Raw genomic sequence first — 19,511 nt, 5'->3', positions numbered from 1 at the left:
AGCAAATAATGTGTGCAAACCCATTAGGAAAGAAATAAAAGCTCAGAATTTGGGTGGGAGGAGGAGGAGGAAGAAGAAGAGGAGGAGGACAGTCGCTGCCCAGAGCAAAGCATTTCTTTTCTCTGACACTGGCAGAGGTTTATTCCCTCTCCAAGTGGTCAGAGAAAGGAAAATGCTTTGTTCACTCTGGACTGCCAAAGTCTCCTGGACCTCCAAAGTCTCGCCACTGAAAGGCTCCTCTGGCAGCCCAGAAAAGCCCGAGATGGATGGGATTAAAGGGAGAATGACAGGAAACTGGCTGGGTCTTCGTGCCACTCTCAAATTCCCTGGGAAATTTTTTCAGGCTCGGGTTTTTAAGAAGAAAATCATTCTCATTAAGAGGCAAAAAAATCTTGAACACCCAGTTCTTATCTAGAAAAGTTCTTAAGTAGAGACGTTCTTAAGTAGAGGTACCACTGTATGACATTGTGGTTTTTTGTTATGCAATATATCTTGCCAATTTTGTATAGATGATAAAGATTATAGGGGCATATTTTATACTAAGTCCAATACATTTTTAGCGCTTTAGAGAAAGAACTTGGTGTTGTATTGTTCTTCAATCCCAGAATTCAACAGTAAAGATGGTACCTGGCTAAAAACTGAGAGACTTGAGTTTTAGTCCCATCTTAGCCCCAGAACCAGCTGTGTCTCCTTGAGCCAGTCACTCACTCTCAGCCCTAGGAAGAAGGCAAAGGCAAACCACTACTAAAAATGCTGCTGGGAAAACTGCAGGAACTTCTCCAGATAGGTCAACAGGAATCAACATTGGCTTGAACTATGCCTCCTCCAAAATGCCCTAGAGCAGTGATGGTGAACCTTTTCTCCATTGGGTGCCAAAAGAGCATGTGTGCATACAATTGTGCATGCGTGAGTGCCCACACCCATAATTCAATGCCTGGGGAGGGCGAAAACAGCTTCCCCTGCCCCATGGAGGCCCTTTGGAGGCTGGAAATGGCCTGTTTCCCAACTTCTGGTGGACCCATGTCTTGCCCTCCCCAAGCTCCAAACGCTTCCCTGGAGCCAGGAGAGGGTAAAATGCCCTCCCCCACCTCCCCGGAGACTCCCTGGAAGCCAAAAATGCCCTTTCAGAGCCTCTGTGCAAGCCAAAAATCAGCTGGCCAGCACATACATGCATGTTGGAGTTGAGTTAGGGCAACGGCTCACATGCCAGCATATATGGTTCCATGTATCACCTGTGGCACCCGTGCCATAGGTTCGCCATCAATGCCCTAGAGCAACAAAACTGTGAGTCCTAGTGTGTAACACTCTTGAGATAAGCCAAAGGTTTCCTCCCAGAATTGCAATTCATGTCAGTCAACATTCCTATGCTGGGGCTTAGCTGATTTCTGTCCCTGGATTGTTGTTGTTTTGGCAGCTGCTTCCAAACTCTGTGTAAGTATTGCTACTAAAACAGTGTACTGACAAATTATAAAAACATCATTTTCTGGAATATGGCCAAAAGACATTTGGAAAAGTTGCTTGTGTGAGTTAAATCAAAGGGGAATGGTATGCGTAGTTTGGAGAGAATATCAGTAAAAATATAAATTTGACATTTTTGTGCATATTTATTTTAAGGTGTCCTGCTAAATTGAATATTTTACAGGTTGGTCTAGTAATATTAATGCATGTATTTGGACTTGCAGCTTCAGTTTCTTGAGAAAGACTGGTAATATTCTGAAAAATTGCCACTTAATGCTTCTACTCTATGGTTTGCTACCAATTAAACTTTTAAAACAGAAGAAATAAATACTTAATATTGTCTTTTCAAATTTTCATTTATTGCCTAGGTGTTAGGTTCAAATCTAAATGCTGAGTTATATTTAAAGGAATCATTAAGAGGTCCCTGGTTATTCTGCCCCTGCTGGTCCTGTGTGAATTCCATCTGATTAAAGACTTTATAAGCATTATAGAGCATTATATTTCTGTAGGAGGCAGTAATGGTTATTTTATAGTTATGATTTCATTCTTCCACATATATACTTACAAGAAGGGACTTGATTGTTTCTTTTGCTTCTGATTTACATGTATTTCTCTGTACCCTAGGGTGCAATACTGCATAATGTCTCATTTAATTTAAATTCATTAAACAATTGTGAACAACACTGCTCAAAACTTAAACTCCAGAAAGCCATCAAATATGGAAACAAGGCTTAAATTCTCATCCCCTTTACTGTTACACAGTTGTTGTAAGAAATATCCTTCTGAGTTCAGTTCCAAGTGAGGGGGGAGACACTGGAAGCATGGAGGCTGCTTGGATAGATGGTTTAATGGTGGACAGCAGGACCACATGATTTGAGCTCCTAGGGAAAAGGGGAACCATATGCCTCAAAGATGTTGAAAGAGAAGGGCTGAGAAGAGATGCTAAGAATGCCCTAGTTTTATACCCTCTGCTGGGCCCCACCTTAAGAGTTTCCTGTTCCTGTGTAAGAAATGCATCCCATTGGCTATCAGACTCCCAGGTGGTGGTGGGTCTTAGGCAGTGATGGGCTGCCAAAATTTTTACTGCCACACTGTGGGTGTGGCTTATTTTGTGGGTGTGGGTTGATGGTCATGTGACTGAGTAGGAGTGGCTTGCTGGCCATGTAACCAGGTGGGAGTGGTTTGACAATCATGTGACCAAGGGTGGCTTAAAGGTCATGCGACTGGTTGGAAGTGGCTTAACAAGCAGGATAAGTTTTCAAATAGGTGTTTGGATTCTTTTTCAGTTGATTAAGTCACATTACTTGAATAGCCGCAAAAAGGACAATTGATAGACAGCATTGTTTGTTGAGGAGCACAGTAACATTTTAAGTTTTTGTACTGAACGCACAAGGTTCAATATGATAACAGATTAGGCAATACCTCAGTTTCCTTGAATTGCTATAAAAGTTCAATTCTAGATAATGATTAAAATGATTAAAGTGTTTATGGGTAAAAACATACTATTTAATTATTTCCTATTTTAAAAGTAATTAAGAATCATACTAAAGTACTAGAGAAGGAAGAACAATAAAAAACCCTATTAAGTATTCAATAAATAGTGCATAAACTTACTAACACGCCCCCTGCATCCCCCACCCTGTGAGGGCAGCAGCCCATTACTGGTCTTAGGTAACTTTGTAGGCTTTTGTCTGTGTCCTACTAGGCTTGACTGATGTAATCTTCTCAGGTGAGATGGCTTTGGGATTCCTATCATGGTTCTTCCTGTAGATGCTTGTTATGTGGAATAGACTGCCCATTGTCAAAGGTGGGGGGAATGAATGAGCTGGACTCATTCCTTAATGGCCCATTTATAAATATAGGAATGAATCCCTTTCCTGCCTAAAAACATGTTTCTCCAGTTTTTCATCCAGGGACATATAATATTCTGCCTTTTTAATGTTTCCCAACATATTTCATTCCTTTAGGAGGGAGGGAGGTGCTAACTTCCTACACAGTACTCAGCAATAGTACTAAACGAATCCCTGCGACCGGTTATGTCCCACAGAGTTGGCCTTCTCCGGGTCCCGTCGACTAAACAATGTCATCTGGTGGGACCCAGGGGAAGAGCCTTCTCTGTGGTGGCTCTGACCCTCTGGAACCAGCTCCCTCCAGAGATTAGGATTGCCCCCACCCTCCTTGCCTTTCGTAAACTCCTTAAAACCCACCTCTGCCATCAGGCATGGGGGAATTGAAACATCTCTCCCTTGCCCATGTAGTTTTGGTGTATGATTGATTGTGTGCTTGTTTTTTATATATTGGGGTTTCTTTTGTGGACTTTTTAACCTAAAACTGTAATTTAGATTGCTAAATATTAGATTGGTGTTGATTTGGGACAGAGCAAGGATGTGGTGAAGGTGCTGAGGTGTCTCCCAGGGGCCACTGCCAGCAGGGACAGGAGGCGGATTACAAACATTGTTGAGGCTGTGAGTAAAGGTAATAACGTTGATGTGGTGGTGCATCTTGGCACAAATGATTTGTCCCAGAGAAATGTTAATGTAGTAAAAAGAGATTTTCAATGTCTAAGTGTGGAGCTGGGTAAAATAACTGATTCAGTGACTTTCTCAGAGGTGTTACCGGTTTGTGGCCAAGAGGATAAAACAATGTGTATCAGAGAGTTTAATGTGTGGTTAAGGCAGTGGTGTAATGCTGAAGGTTTTGGCTATGTAAGTCATGATGTCAGTAGGTGGTCTAATAGGGAGTTGTTTAAGAGGGATGGTTTGCATCCATCATACATCGGTGAGGAATTCAGAACTTTTTTGGACAGGCATTTAAACTAGGTAAAGGGGACAGAGATGTAACTGATGTGGGTGATTTCTGTCCCCGACCAATGAGGATAAAGCAGTTTTTGGAAGCTTATGAAAAGGGAGCTGCAAATGAAATAGATGTAGTTGTTGATGATAAGGGGCAAACTAATAATGAAAATAATGTTCTTCGGGTAATGTGCACAAATGCTCGAAGCTTGAGCAACAAGCTCTGTGAATTAATGGCCATAATATATAGAGATAATTTGGACCTGGTTGCCATAACTGAGACATGGTTTAAGGATTCTAATGAATGGGAAATATCCATACCAGGATATACACTGTATAGGAAGGATAGAATAGAGAGAAGGGGAGGTGGAGTAGCCATTTATATTAAAGAAAGTCTAAAAACAACACTAATTCACAATACATGTCAAGATCTAGAGACTCTCTGGATTTGCATGCAAAATAAAGAAGGTTCTGTCATTAGAATTGGGGTGATCTATAGGCCTCCAGGGCAATCCGAGGAATATGACAACAAGATGGTGGATGAAATTACCCAAATGGCAGTAAAGGGAGATATTGTGGTTATGGGTGATTTCAACATGCCTGATGTTGACTGGAATATCCCCAGTGCCCTTACATGCAAAAGTAAGAATATAGTAGAGGCCTTTACAGGAGCAGCTCTGGCACAGCTGGTTAAGACACCAACTAGAGGGGAGAATATTCTAGATTTAGTTTTTACGAATGGGAATTGGGTTTCAGATGTCAAGGTGGGAGAAAATTTAGGATGCAGTGACCATCTATGTTTGTGGTTTGATGTAAAAACTAATTGTGAGCAATCCTATAATGCAACCAAAGTATTGGGTTTCAGAAAAACAAATTTTAATGCAATGGGGGAATATTTAGAAAATGAATTAAAGGGGAGGGATAAAATGGCAGGAGCGAGCACCCAGTGGACTGTATTAAAAAAGGCCATCTTAAAAGCCACTGGACTGTATGTAAGACAAATAACTAAAGGTAAAAGGAAGAAGAAACCGCTATGGTTTAGCAATGATGTAAGGGCTATAGTCAATGAAAAAAAGGCTGCCTATAGGAGGTATAAAGAGTCTGGAAGTATAGCTGATAGCGAGGTGTATAAAATGAGACAGAAGGAGGCGAAACAGATAATATATGCTGCTAAAGCCTCAAAAGAGGAAGAAATTGCCAAATCTGTAAAGAAGGGGGATAAAACCTTCTTCAGATATATTAGTGATAAGAAGAAGAAAAACTGCGGCATCACGAAACTTAGTACCGGGAATAATACATGCATTAATGGGAATAAGGAGATCGCTGACCATTTCAATAGCTACTTCTGTTCAGTTTTCTCAAAAGACACCGTATAAAATAATACTATAGAGGGATATAGCATTGCTTCCAGCTGTACGGATTCAGCTCCAGTGATCTTAGAAGCTGATGTCTTAGAAGAACTTGAACAATTAAAGATAAATAAGGCAATGGGTCCAGATGGCATCCACCCCAGAGTTCTTAAAGAACTCAGATCTGTCATTACTACCCCCCTGGCTGATTTGTTTAACCAATCCTTGTTAACAGGAGAAGTTCCTGAGGATTGGAGAATGGCCAGTGTTGTGCCTATTCACAAGAAGGGCAGTAGAGAAGAAGCTGGTAACTACAGGCCAGTTAGCTTGACATCAGTTGTAGTTAAAATGATGGAGACTCTACTCAAAAAGAGGATAAATCAGCACCTAAAAAACAATAACTTATTGGACCCAAATCAGCATGGCTTTACTGAAGGCAAATCATGTCAGACTAATCTCATTGATTTCTTTGACTATGTCACAAAGGTGTTGGATGAAGGTGGTGCCGTGGATATTGCCTACCTGGACTTCAGCAAAGCCTTTGATATGGTTCCACATAAAGAGCTGATAGATAAATTAGTGAAGATTGGACTTAATCCCTGGATAGTTCAATGGATTTGCAGCTGGCTGAAGCATAGACATCAGAGAGTTATTGTTAATGGCGAGTATTCTGAGCAGAGTCAGGTTACAAGCGGTGTGCCACAAGGGTCTGTTCTGGGTCCTATTCTTTTTAATATGTTTGTGAGTGACATAGGGGAAGGTTTGGTAGGGAAAGTTTGCCTAGGGTTGATATTCCTGGAGGGGTCTGTAATATGGTAAATGATTTAGCTTTACTAGATAAATGGTCAAAGCAATGGAAACTGCAGTTTAATGTTTCCAAATGTAAAATAATGCACTTGGGGAAAAGGAATCCTCAATCTGAGTATTGTATTGACAGTTCTGTGTTAGCAAATACTTCAAAAGAAAAGGATTTAGGGGTAATGATTTCTGACAGTCTCAAAATGGGTGAACAGTGCAGTCAGGCGGTAGGGAAAGCAAGTAGGATGCTTGGCTGCATAGCTAGAGGTATAACAAGCAGGAAGAGGGAGATTATGATCCCGCTATATAGAATGCTGGTGAGACCACATTTGGAATACTGTGTTCAGTTCTGGAGACCTCACCTACAAAAAGATATTGACAAAATTGAACGGGTCCAAAGACGGGCTACAAGAATGGTGGAAGGTCTTAAGCATAAAACGTATCAGGAAAGACTTAATGAACTCAATCTGTATAGTCTGGAGGACAGAAGGAAAAGGGGGGACATGATCGAAACATTTAAATATATTAAAGGGTTAAATAAGGTTCAGGAGGGAAGTGTTTTTAATAGGAAAGTGAACACAAGAACAAGGGGACACAATCTGAAGTTAGTTGGGGGAAAGATCAAAAGCAACATGAGAAAATATTATTTTACTGAAAGAGTAGTAGATCCTTGGAACAAACTTCCAGCAGACGTGGTAGATAAATCCACAGTAACTGAATTTAAACATGCCTGGGATAAACATATATCCATCCTAAGATAAAATACAGAAAATAGTATAAGGGCAGACTAGATGGACCATGAGGTCTTTTTCTGCCGTCAGACTTCTATGCTTCTATGTTTCTATTTGTTACTATGTACTGTTTTTACCATTGTTGTGAGCCGCCCCGAGTCTGTGGAGAGGGGCGGCATATAAATCCAATAAATCTAAATCTAATCTACTTCCCACTGCTTTGCTCCTCCTAAGATTCCATTTTTTAATTCAGTGGACACATATTTCAGTTGATATCAAAACATGTTGAGATTCTGAAAGTTTCTTTTATTTGAAATCATCAGAATATCTGTGCTGTCTTTTAGGAAGGTGATGGATAGGAACAGATTTGCCAAAATTTAGAGGTATACATAGTAGAGCTATGTTCAAAGACCAAAATGTCATTTGAAACAACTATTAGCATGTAGCACCAGTTGGGAGCTTCTTAAGGCAACTACTGTATATCTTTTTCCATGCTCACACAGTTGACATCTGTAATTAATATATGATTCATGAATAGATACATTTGGCAAGTTGTCTTGAAGTTAAAGTACCTGGTTGAATAATGAAATGTCTTCAAGCAAACTACCAAGCTCAGATATACATGGAACAAGGAACTATATGTTTGTTTTGATAGATTGATATCTTGCCTTTTACTTAAGAGTGGTATATATAGCACTCTTCCTTCCTGTGCCTTCTTACAGAAAAAAAGCAGTGTAGAGGAGGGAGGGAAGAAAGAGCAACTATCCCAAAATCACACACACACACTATCATCTGCGGCTGAGGATGAATTCAAACCTGGTTTTTTTTTCTGCCCCTAGCCCAATACCTTAACTATTAACTATATGATCTTTCTACACTTTCAGAATCATTATGAAGGGATTTTTCTCATATAAACACATGCAAGTAAAAATTTTAATATTGCAAAAAAAAAAAAAATACTGTATTGTGGTACTTTTTTCAAAATTAAATGGGACTTTAATCCAGTGGCACCTTATTTATTTTTGCATAGCTGTAGAATTGCAGTCCCAAGAATGACACATTTTTCAGTTTCTCCTTATAGTATGGCAATGTAAACAGTATTACTGTACTTTCTTAGACAAAATGAACTCAATAGTAATATACAAAACATAACAATATAGATCCTTTCTATTGAATTGTTCAATAATAATATGAATGTGTTTTTCCATTTTCTTCTTTTAAGCTTTTCCCCCCCGGTATAATTTTTTAATTTTTCTCCAACATAAAATAAAAACAATACATAAATACAATCACAAAAACTATGCTTATAATAAAACATATATTAAAAAATTCTTTTTCTGTTAATCATTCAATGGAGGCTCTTGTCTGTCTTCCCTTAAAAAACAGTCTATAGAACTTATACAACATTATCAAATCAAAAACCTCTCAAGAACAATCATTTCCCCACCTTACACTAAAAGATTACATTACATCAGTATAAACAATGTCAAATTCTCCTTTATGCAAATCTTAATTCAAACTTTCATATCTCCATTTATGAGATTTCCATTAGAAGACTAGGGGAAAGGGTTATTTACAATGATTTATCTTCCTCTTCTGTTCCTGCCCTTTTATGTTTAAAGGTTTGGGTAACTCTTTGGAAAAGCATGAGAAAGAGAGCTTAAAGAACGTGAAGAGCTTAAAGAAGAGGTGGGCAACTATGACTCCTATCTGACCTGTGGACATCAATTCCTAGAATTCCTGAGCCACTAGGAATTCTGAAAGTGAACCAGTCGTAAAGGAGCCATAGTTGCCCATAACTGGCTTAAAGGATTCAGGAAACAGCTTTTTCCTCTTCATTCTATTTTAGGGTGTTTTAGCTGGATCAAAGAATTTTTGTTCAGCTATGGAACACCAGTCAGAGCTTATAGATGATTTAAGAGAGCTTTTTTTCCCTTCAGCAGTTTAAGTTGTAGTTCAAATTTCAACTTAGAACAGAAAGAATGTAAGGTTATATTGAGTTTTGTTTCAGTGTTGTAGAGTGTATTAAATAGGGACCATTAGAATCATTGTACACAATAATAACTGTGTAGGTTTATTCAGCAACACTTGTTATGTTTTGATCTCTCAGGATAAAAAGAATTCTTAGGCGTATCTTATCATAGTTGACAAGAGACTTCTAAAAAACTTAGAGAAATATCTTGACATAAGAGAACTTCTGTAAATATACTGCTCAAAAAAATAAAGGGAACACTCAACGCATCCTAGATCTGAATGAATGAAATATTCTCATTGAATATTTTGTTCTGTACAAAGTTGAACGTGCACAACAGCATGTGAAATAGATTGTCAATCAGTGTTGCTTCCTAAGTGGACAGTTTGATTTCGCAGAGGTTTGATTTACTTGGAGTTATATTGTATGCTGCAACGTCCTGCCTGTCTGCGACTACTTCACCTTCAACCACAACAACACAAGAGCTCACAACAGATTTAAACTTAATATTAACCGCTCCAAACTTGACTGTAAAAAATATGACTTCAGTAACCGAGTTGTCGAAGCGTGGAACTCATTGCCGGACTCCATAGTGTCATCCCCAACCCCCCAACACTTTACCCTTAGATTATCTACGGTTGACCTATCCAGATTCCTAAGAGGTCAGTAAGGGGTGAGTACAAGTGCACTAGAGTGCCTTCCGTCCCCTGTCCTATTGCTCTCCTATATCTCCTATACCTTTCTTCTATTCCTATATCTCTTCTTCTATTCTTTCATTGATATGTTCTATTACTATACCTTCTTTTCTATTATTTCTTAGATATATTTTACTATGAGTATCTCCTCTATAACCTTCATCATGTATTTTACTATGTGTATATAGATATATACCCACTAAAACCCTCATTGTCTATTGGACAAAATAAATAAATAAACAAAAATAAAAAATAAGTACAGTGGTACCTCATCTTACGAACGCCTCTTCTAACGAACTTTTCAAGATACGAACCCGGTGTTTAAGATTTTTTTGCCTCTTCTTCCGAACTATTTTCACCTTACGAACCCAAGCAGCTGCTGCTGGGATGAAGGGGTTTCTTTTCCCCCCTCTTTTTTGAAGAAAGAAAAGGGAGGGGTTGCTTGGGTGAGGAAAAATTTTGCAGAGAACAACGTGCTTGCAAAGGCACTGAAAGGGTGTCTTTTTAAGAAAGAAAAGGGAGGAGGGAGGGGCAGCTTGGGGGAGGAAATTTTTTGCAGAGAACAACCTGCTTGCAAAGGCACTGAAATGGTGTCTTTTGAAGAAAGAAAAGGGAGGGGCGCCCCCCTTGCCTTTCTTCCTTCTCACTCACCCTTTAGCCTAGCCTTGCTTCTTCCACCCGCCCCCTTTAGCTGCTCCTCCCTGCCCTCTGTTCGCCTCCCTTCTAAAGTTTGGGATTTTCCTGAAGGATTTGCACGCATTATTTGCTTTTACATTGATTCCTATGGGAAATATTGTTTCATCTTATGAACTTTTCACCTTATGAACCTCCTCCTGGAACCAATTAAGTTCGTATGATGAGGTACCACTGTATTGTTTAAGAGTTCCCTTTATTTTTTTGAGCAGTGAGGTTAAGGCTTCCAGACACTACTGAATAAATCTGTGCAATGTGCATGTGAGTGAACATATATGGACAAACCTTTGAAAAGTCAGATCATAGTTATGGGTCAAGGAAGAGACACAACTGTTGAATAGGGCTGCTGACTCACTTTGCTTCTGTATAACTGACTCAACCATTTCTGTTAATATGCCAATTTCCCAATAATTCTCGGAAGTGATTTTGTCAACATTGCTGTAGTGACGGTACCATTTTTGATGGGATGGGTTCTTCTAAACCAAAGACATGCCATTGTTTTAAGGCCAAGTCTAGCCTTTTGTGTGACATCCTGAGGGCTATGCCCCCAAAGGGATATGAGATAGCAGTGACAAAATTTGTTTTGTCAAGAACGTACTGGTGATATACAAAGATATAACAATATTTATATACATAATACTAGTAAGAGAGAAACATCCCGAACCGCTGGCAGCCCACTGGTGACATCAGGATGGCACCACATTCCCAGTTCATTCAGAGCTGGTCTGTGGGTGCCGCCATCTTTTTCCCCCTGAATTTTTGACATTTTTTTTACTGTTTGGACGTTGCTTCCGTTGCTGCTGCTTGAAAAAGGGCCTTCCCTTCCTTCGCCCGAAGCACAGCTGATCAGCTCCTCCTGTATTTCGGGCTGATTCTAGTTACTGAGCATGCGCAGAAGGCAAATTGGATGAGGGAATATGCACATGAATGAAGCATGCACCTGTGTGCAAAATGTTGCAATGCGAACTGGCATCAAGATAAGTAGGAACCCACCCTTGCTGCAAGGCTTACTGTAAAATGTTGTACATGGACAGCTTAGTGCTACCAATCCAAAGATGCTTTGCAGCTATTCCTTCTTTTTTAGGCATTTTATTCTGTAAGAAAAAAGAAAAATAGGAAGACATTGTAGTGTGAAGAAAACTATGTTCATCATCATCATCATTATTGTTATTATTGTTATTGTTATTATTATTTATTAGACTTGTATGCCGCCCCTCTCCGAAGACTTGGAGCGGCTCACAACAAGTAATACATAAGATACAAATCCAATATTAAAAACAATTTTAAAAACCCTTATAAAAAAACAGTCATACAATCCAAACAAACCATACATAAAATGGAACAGCTGGGGGAATGTCAGTTTCCCCAGGCCTGGTGGCATAGGTGGGTTTTTAGAAGTTTACAAAAGGCAAGGAGGGTGGGGGCAGTCCTAATCTCCAGGGGGAGTTGATTCCAGGGGGTGGGGGCCGCCACAGAGAAGGCTGTCCCCCTTGGTCCTGCCAGACAACATTGTTTTGTCGACAGGGCCCAAAGAAGGCCAACTCTGTGGGACCTAATCAGTCGCTGGGATTCGTGCGGCAGAAGGCAGTCCCAAAGGTACCGCCTTATTATTATTATTATTATTAATAATAGTAATAATAATAATAATAATAATAATAATAATAATAATAAGATGATGATTTATATGCCACCCTTCTCCAAAGACTCCCATCTGTTAAAATTCCTGAATCAAGTAAGGTAATTTAACAGTGAAAAGCATCATATAACACCCCCTCCATGTTATAAATGAAGGACCTGAAATGCAACCGGTCTGCATTATTTAAAATAACTAAGTATTTCAGTTCAAACAAACCAGTGATGTTTGTTGCTCTGTAGCTGATGACAGCTTTGCTCATATTTATTTCCCTAAAATGTATCCAAAATTTCATATTAAAAAATCATGTTCGAAAATATAAAGTAGATGTAGTTTAGGTAGTCCTCAATTTATGACCACAATGGAGCCCAAAATTTCTGTCGCTAAGTGAGAAATTAGTTTTGCTCCAATTTTCAACTTTTCCTGACACAGTTGTTAAGTGAATCCTTGCATTTGCAAAATTAGTAACCCAATTGTTCAATGAATCTAGCTTTCCCCTTGACTTTGCTTGTCAGAAGGTCACAAAAGGCGATCAGTTGACCCTGGCACCCTGCAACTGTCATAAATGTGAGTCAGTTGTCAAGCATCTGAATGTAAATCTTGCGACCATGGGGATGTTGCAATGGTCACAAGTGCGAAATCTTTCTGTACCGTTGTAACTTCAAACAATCACTAAGTGAACAGTTGTAATTTGAGGACTATCAGTATTAATCTATTATGTACAACAGGAATATGCAACCTAAACAGGAATGGAGAAATACACCAAATTAGAGAAAGGAATCTTGCAAATCCTTAGTATACATTTCTACTCCAGATCGTGCAGAACGCGGCCGCGAGAATTATCCTGGGGCTACCTAGATTTGTCCACGTCTCTTCAACACTCCAAGGGCTGCACTGGCTGCCGATCTGTTTCCGGTCACAATTCAAAGTGTTGGTTATGACTTATAAAGCCCTACATTGCATCGGACCAGAATACCTCCGGGACTGCCTTTTGCCGCACGAATCCCAGCAGCCGATTAGGTCCCACAGAGTTGACCTTCTCCGGGTCCCGTCAACTAAACAATGTCGTTGGCGGGACCCAGGGGAAGAGCCTTCTCTGTGGCGGCTCCGGCCCTCTGGAATCAACGTCCCCCGGAGATTAGAAATGCCCCCACCCTCCTCGCCTTTTGTAAGTTATTGAAAACTCATCTTTGTAGCCAGGCATGAGGAAACTAACATATCCCCCAACTATCTTGGTATGTGCATGGTTTGAATGGATTGTGTGATTATTTTACTATAAGGGTTTTTAAATTGTTTTTTAAATATTGGATTTGTACACTGTTCATTATTGTTGTGAGCCGCCCCGAGTCCTTGGAGAGGGGCGGCATACAAATCTAATAAATTATTATTATTAATTATTATTATTACTCGACACTTTCTGTTTCTGTGAAATTCTTTCCATGTAGGAGAAGACATAATATGAGGAAAACAGAAAACTTCATTGTGTGACTTGCTTTTTACTTCCAAAATGTTTATTCAAATCTAAGTGATAGAATTCAGTGGAATTTAACCTTTCTGATATATGACAGCTTGAGCAGTTTATTAATATAAATCTGTATTTATTCAGAGTGAGGCAAATAAATAAAACTCCTAATATAAAAACAATAGTAGAAGAATCTTCACTTAGAGGGCGATCTCTCTGGAGTAATCTCTGTTTTGTAGAGAGCATGTATTTTCATTGTTGGACAATTTGGTTCAATTTCTTTTCTGTTATTCTCTTCGAGACAAAATGACCACAAATCTAAGCCCAGAGCAGTGCCGATTGAATTTGGAATAGGTTCTCTTGTCTGTTTTTCTGATACTACAAATTTAATAACATCACTTTAATGATGAATGCTGATTGCTATTGTTATTACAATTAGGGAGTATTTTTATTAATATTTATTTAGTTACAAACTATTAGGCATTACAATGCCTATCATTCAGATATGGGATAAATAATTTGATTACTGTAATTTCCAAAGATTTATCATGAATATTTAATACTCATTTGTATGACTGGTGTACCATTGCTGGGGACTAGTAGGTTGTAATACAGACTCAGCATAAAACAAGGAAAATGAAATATCCCCTGAAGTACTCAAGCTTATCCGTACTGTGACACTGGCACAGCCCTTTTTATTAGATTTAATTGGATGTATGGAGGGCTGCCAGACACAAGGCTAGGTTTAGCAGTATTCTTTCCAAATATCAGAAACTGAGAAAGTTCCACCTGGGAATTATTGCTAGTTTCTTCAAAGTTATCATAACCAGTAAGATTAGAAGGCTGCTCTGGAAAAGATAGAAAGTGAGTGAGATAATAGGGTCTGGTGTTTTTTTAATTGCTACCATGGAAATTCCATTCGGTTGAATACATTTTAGATGGAAGATATGCATCTATTTTGAATATAGGTGCTTGTATGTACCTATAGTATGGGGAGTTCTTGGTGTAGCATCATGTGCTAAGAGTATAAAATGTATAGTGCTTTTCAAACTTCATGAGCCAATTTACATCAGGCAGATCAGTAAACAATATATTATATTCCTTTAATATTGTTCTATTAAGATTCAGTGGTTCTCAACCTGGGGGTCAGGACCGCTTTAGTGGTCAAACGGCTTTTTTCACAGGGGTCACCTAAGACCATGGGAAAAGACAAATTTTCCATGGGGTTAAGAACTAAAGCTTCTATTCCGGCGCTTTGCAACAGATTTTTACAATCCGACCAATCAGGCGTTTACAGTGGGGGTGTCCCTCTGACCTTTCTGCCAATCAGCTTAAAGCTCTGTTGGGAGACTTGGCACTAGACTTATGGTTGGGGGTCACGGCATTAGAAAAGTTGAGAACCACTGAGTTATATGAGGTCATGCTTTGGAGCAGAAGCAATGGTTTTTAAGGATCTAAAATCCATTGAAGAGATATATGATGCAAATCATGCTTGAGAATATCTACAAAAATTTATTTCACTAAGAAAATTTGATTGGCTGAATCAGGAAACTAAATAGAATTGGCTCTGAAGTTTGTTTTTCCCCCTCCTTGGAGTGAGAATTTCAGGTTTATCCAACAGAAGGTACTGCCATGCTTCATGGACATAATCACCCAGGCATATACATAATGTATATATTTTTGTGATTAGAAAGAAAGAAAGGCAGACTGACCATTCTACAAACAAGCAGGACTTTGAACAAGTACAACTAGGGAATAATCATCTATCTGAGCTAAGATTAGTTATATTTATTAGGCAAAAGGCTGAAGTGAACATGCAAGAATTCAAGCAAATAACTTTGCTTTCAAATGTAAACTCACTATATGTCATTTTCTTTTTGCTGCACTGTTAATACAATGGGGAATACATCAAACTTTTCTTACACGGCAAGCCAACCTGCACCTACATTTCCCCCCCTCATAATAACTACTAACCAATATTAGCAATTCTCCCTTATATCTATATGGTCCAGGAGTTGTGAGATTAAATTAAGGCAACCCAAAATACAGTTGTGTTAAAAAGCGAGTAAATTTCAGGACTTCAGTAAGAATTCAGAGATAGTGTAGCGCTTGTGTACCTAAATTATTTCTTAAGAGGGATTTGTTTATCTCTGCATTACATCCTTTCTCAAGAATGAATGTTTCAGAATCCCTTGCGTGCCTTAATCCCCAAAATATTGGAAGCCAGTGTTGCTAATAGGATTTATAGTATTAGGGTCATACACCATATTGATATATATATACTATATAAGGCTATTTGTTAAAAACATCTCATTTTATAAATATATAAATTTATTTAGTATTTTATTTATTTAGTATTAGTATTTTACCAATACTAAGACAGCTAAATATTATGAATAAGAGGAAATGATTTGGGTCCCTCAGGTCTTAAAATAGTAATTTCTTACAATAATCCAATTTGTTTTCTGGTCCTCAAACTCAGTGTCTTCTCATAAAAAATATTTTCTATTTTGTAAATCTAATTAATATTGATTTAAATTTACTGTTTGTTGTATGCTGCAGTATACAATGCCAATTAGTTTCCCACCTAAGGCACCTAATTATGCAAAGCCATAGCTATTCATCTTGGCTAGTGTTTTAAAGATTTCCCCCACCTATCTTTTGTCAGAGCCTGCAGTGCAGTGGGATATTACTCAGCAAATATTTTCGGAAAGGTTGTGATATAGCAGCAAATTAAACACACACTATCGTTTAATGAGAGCTTTTACAAGAAGATAGTTGACCTTTCCGGTAGATGTAAGAAGAATTTACTTAGTCAGGGGCCTAAATTGAATTGTTGACCCAAAGGGTCCCGTCGTGCCATCTTGCAATGAATAGAGAGGATAGATGTATTAAAAATAAGCAGGCAGGTTTCAGTAAACATATCCCGCAAAGAAGAACAGGCAGAGTTAAATCCCCAAAGTCCAAGGAACAGACAGTTTGTTCTGACAAATGCTTCAATCCACAATGAGCCTTTTGTATCCTCTGATCCTGACTACTCCTCTGCAGGTTTTATTCCCAAAGTCCCTTCAGGCTTGAAGCTTGATACTCAGTTGCCAGTAATAAGCTTCAACAGCAGTAGACTTGTATAGCCCCCCCCCCCCCCCCATAATGCTTTTCAGCCACAGGTAATTTGCTTCTTTGGGGGAGAAGGTGTTGAGGGATGAGCCAGCATTTGTTTTTTGCTAAGTGTATTATTGGTGTAGTAGAGTAGAGTAGAATAGAACAGAACAGAATAGGATAGAATTCTTTATTGGCCAAGTGTGATTGGACATACAAGGAATTTGTCTTTGGTGCATATGCTCTCAGTGTACATAAAAGAAAAGATACATTTGTCAAGAATCATGAGATACAACACTTAATGATTGTCATAGGGGTCAAATAAGGATTGAGGAAACAATATTAACAAAAAATCTTGAGGATACAAGTAACAGGTTACAGTCATAAGTGGGTGATAGGAATGATGAGAAAAAACTAGTAATAATAGTAGTGCAGACTTAGTAAATAGTTTGACACTGTTGAGGGAATTATTTGTTTAGCAGAGTGATGACGAAAAAGAAGATGTCCTTAAAGGGCAGAGGGAAGATTGGCTACCAGGGTGATGATCTAATCAATAAAACTTGAAACCAACTCAAAAAATATTTGTGGAAACACCTCAGAGGAAAGAGGAGGAAAGGTTCAGTTAATATAACTGTTCTGATAAATGTAGCTTAAGTCTGCACAGTGTCTAATTTTTAGCCTGGTCTACCTGATGGAGCTGACATCAGTCTTGCACATCTGAACGTTCAGGCTTAGCACCAGCACCAGTACAATGTCACCAGGAAGAAACTGAGGAAAAGCCAGCCTTGGGAAAGGGTGAAGGTGAGAGCAGGCAGGAAGGCCTGACTCCTAGCTGGGTTACCTTGGGCAGCATTTAAAAGCAAATGATGACTCTTGCTAGAGGGGAAAAGGTTGCAGGAGGAGAGCCCAATTCCCAAGCAGAACCCTGCCTGCCTGCAATTTTCTCTCCCAGGGGCAAAGCACAGTTTAAAAAGCCCTGCACTAGTTACATGCATTGTATTGTAACCATATAAAATTCACTGCACTAAAATTATAGGTGTGTGCTATAATATTTTTGGAGGTGAGGATTATTAAAGTAGGCAGCAACTATTTCATGAGTAGAACCACACATTCAGGAGAGGGCTTCAAATACTCCAAGCAGGGGCTCTCCTCCCACCTGGCTGTACAGACTCTGGCAGCCAGGTCCCCAGTTGAGGCTTAGACCCCTGATACAGTGATGGGTTCTTAGTGGTACGATGCAATGCGCCGCTCTGGTAGCGGCCCAGTGATTGCACAATTCTAGCACGACAGCTCCGGTTTGTCTTTGCCGGTCTGTGTGTCCTGCCATATTTTTTTATATAATTTTCTGTGATGTTTGGAAAATTGTCTCTTTGTGCATGCACAGAAGCAAAATTGTGTTGAGGACGCACATGCACAAAACATTTCAATGCGCATGCAGTGCACTGGTAGGAAAAGGTAAGAAACCCGCTTCTACTCTAATACCTTGTGGCTTTATAACTAGGAACCTGGATGGGTGTCAGACTCAAACTCAACTCTGATAAGACGGAGTGACTGTGGGTTTTGCCTCCCAAGGACAATTCCATCTGTCCGTCCATCACGCTGGAGGGGGGAATTATTGACCCCCTCAGAGAGGGTCCACAACTTGGGCGTCCTCCTTGATCCACAGCTCACATTAGAGAAACATCTTTCAGCTGTGGCGAGGGGAGCGTTTGCCCAGGTTCGCCTGGTGCACCAGTTGCGGCCCTATTTGGACCGGGAGTCAATGCTCACAGTCACTCATGCCCTCATCACCTCGAGGCTCGACTACTGTAACACTCTCTACATGGGGCTACTTTTGAAGAATGTTCGGAAACTTCAGATCGTGCAGAATGCAGCTGCGAGAGCAGTCATAGGCTTCCCAAGGTATGCCCATGTTATACCAACATTCCGCAGTCTGCATTGGTTGCCGATCAATTTCCAGTCACAATTCAAAGTGTTGATTATGACCTATAAAGCCCTTCATGGCATCAGACCAGATTATCTCAGGGACTGCCTTCTGCTGCACGAATCCCAGCGACCGATTAGGTCCCACAGAGTTGGCCTTCTCCGAGTCCCGTCAACTAAACAATGTTGTTTGGCTGGCCCCAGGGGAAGAGCCTTGTCTGTGTCGTAAACTCCTCAAAACCCACCTTTGTCGTCAGGCATGGGGGAACTGAGATATCTCCCCCAGGCCTACACAATTTATGTATGGTATGTAGGTCTGCTTAAAAATGGGGTTTTTAAAATATTTTAAATTGTAAATTATTAGATTTGTTATGAATTGTTTTATTGTGTTGTGAGCCGCCCCGAGTCTATGGAGAGGGGCGGCATACAAATCTAATATAATAATAATAATAATAATAATAATAATAATAATAATAATAATAATAACCTTCAGTGAAGCTGTGCCACTAACTCTTGATTCTTCCAAATGCAGAGACCTTCCATGTCCTGCGGAAGATCCAAGTGGGAAGGTATTTCATATTTTGTGGAGAGGTCTGTGTTTAGACATATCTGGTTCACATATGTGGCCTATACTCTGTATTGTCTGAACAATGAAATACCTACAAAAAGCCTTTGGATCAAAGCCTTTCCATTGTATATGTGTGCAATTCATTCACCATATCCCTTCAGATATCTTTCTGCATTTATACACAATTCAGAAGTGGATGTTATCCTGTCATTTGAAAGAGGAAGGAAACAATGGGCAGCTTCGTCATGCTTATTCTGAGTCTGAATCATTCTACAATGGTGAACTGGCCCTTCAGGGATTTTTTTTTTTATCATTATGCAAATACTGAGTCTTTGTCC

At 39.4% G+C, this 19,511-nt stretch overlaps 1 protein-coding gene across 1 annotated transcript in view; it reads left to right on the top strand.

The window, feature by feature from the left end:
- The window catches only part of RPS6KA2 (ribosomal protein S6 kinase A2), a 157,432-nt gene that overhangs the window by 24,358 nt on the left and 113,563 nt on the right, over nucleotides 1-19,511 (top strand). The gene's annotated exons all lie outside the window — the stretch shown is intronic.

Source organism: Erythrolamprus reginae, chromosome 1, assembly GCF_031021105.1.
Source record: "Erythrolamprus reginae isolate rEryReg1 chromosome 1, rEryReg1.hap1, whole genome shotgun sequence".
Taxonomy (NCBI): domain Eukaryota; kingdom Metazoa; phylum Chordata; class Lepidosauria; order Squamata; family Dipsadidae; genus Erythrolamprus; species Erythrolamprus reginae.
The sequence above is the reverse complement of the archived record's forward strand: the minus strand, read 5'-3'. Positions and strand labels throughout refer to the sequence as shown.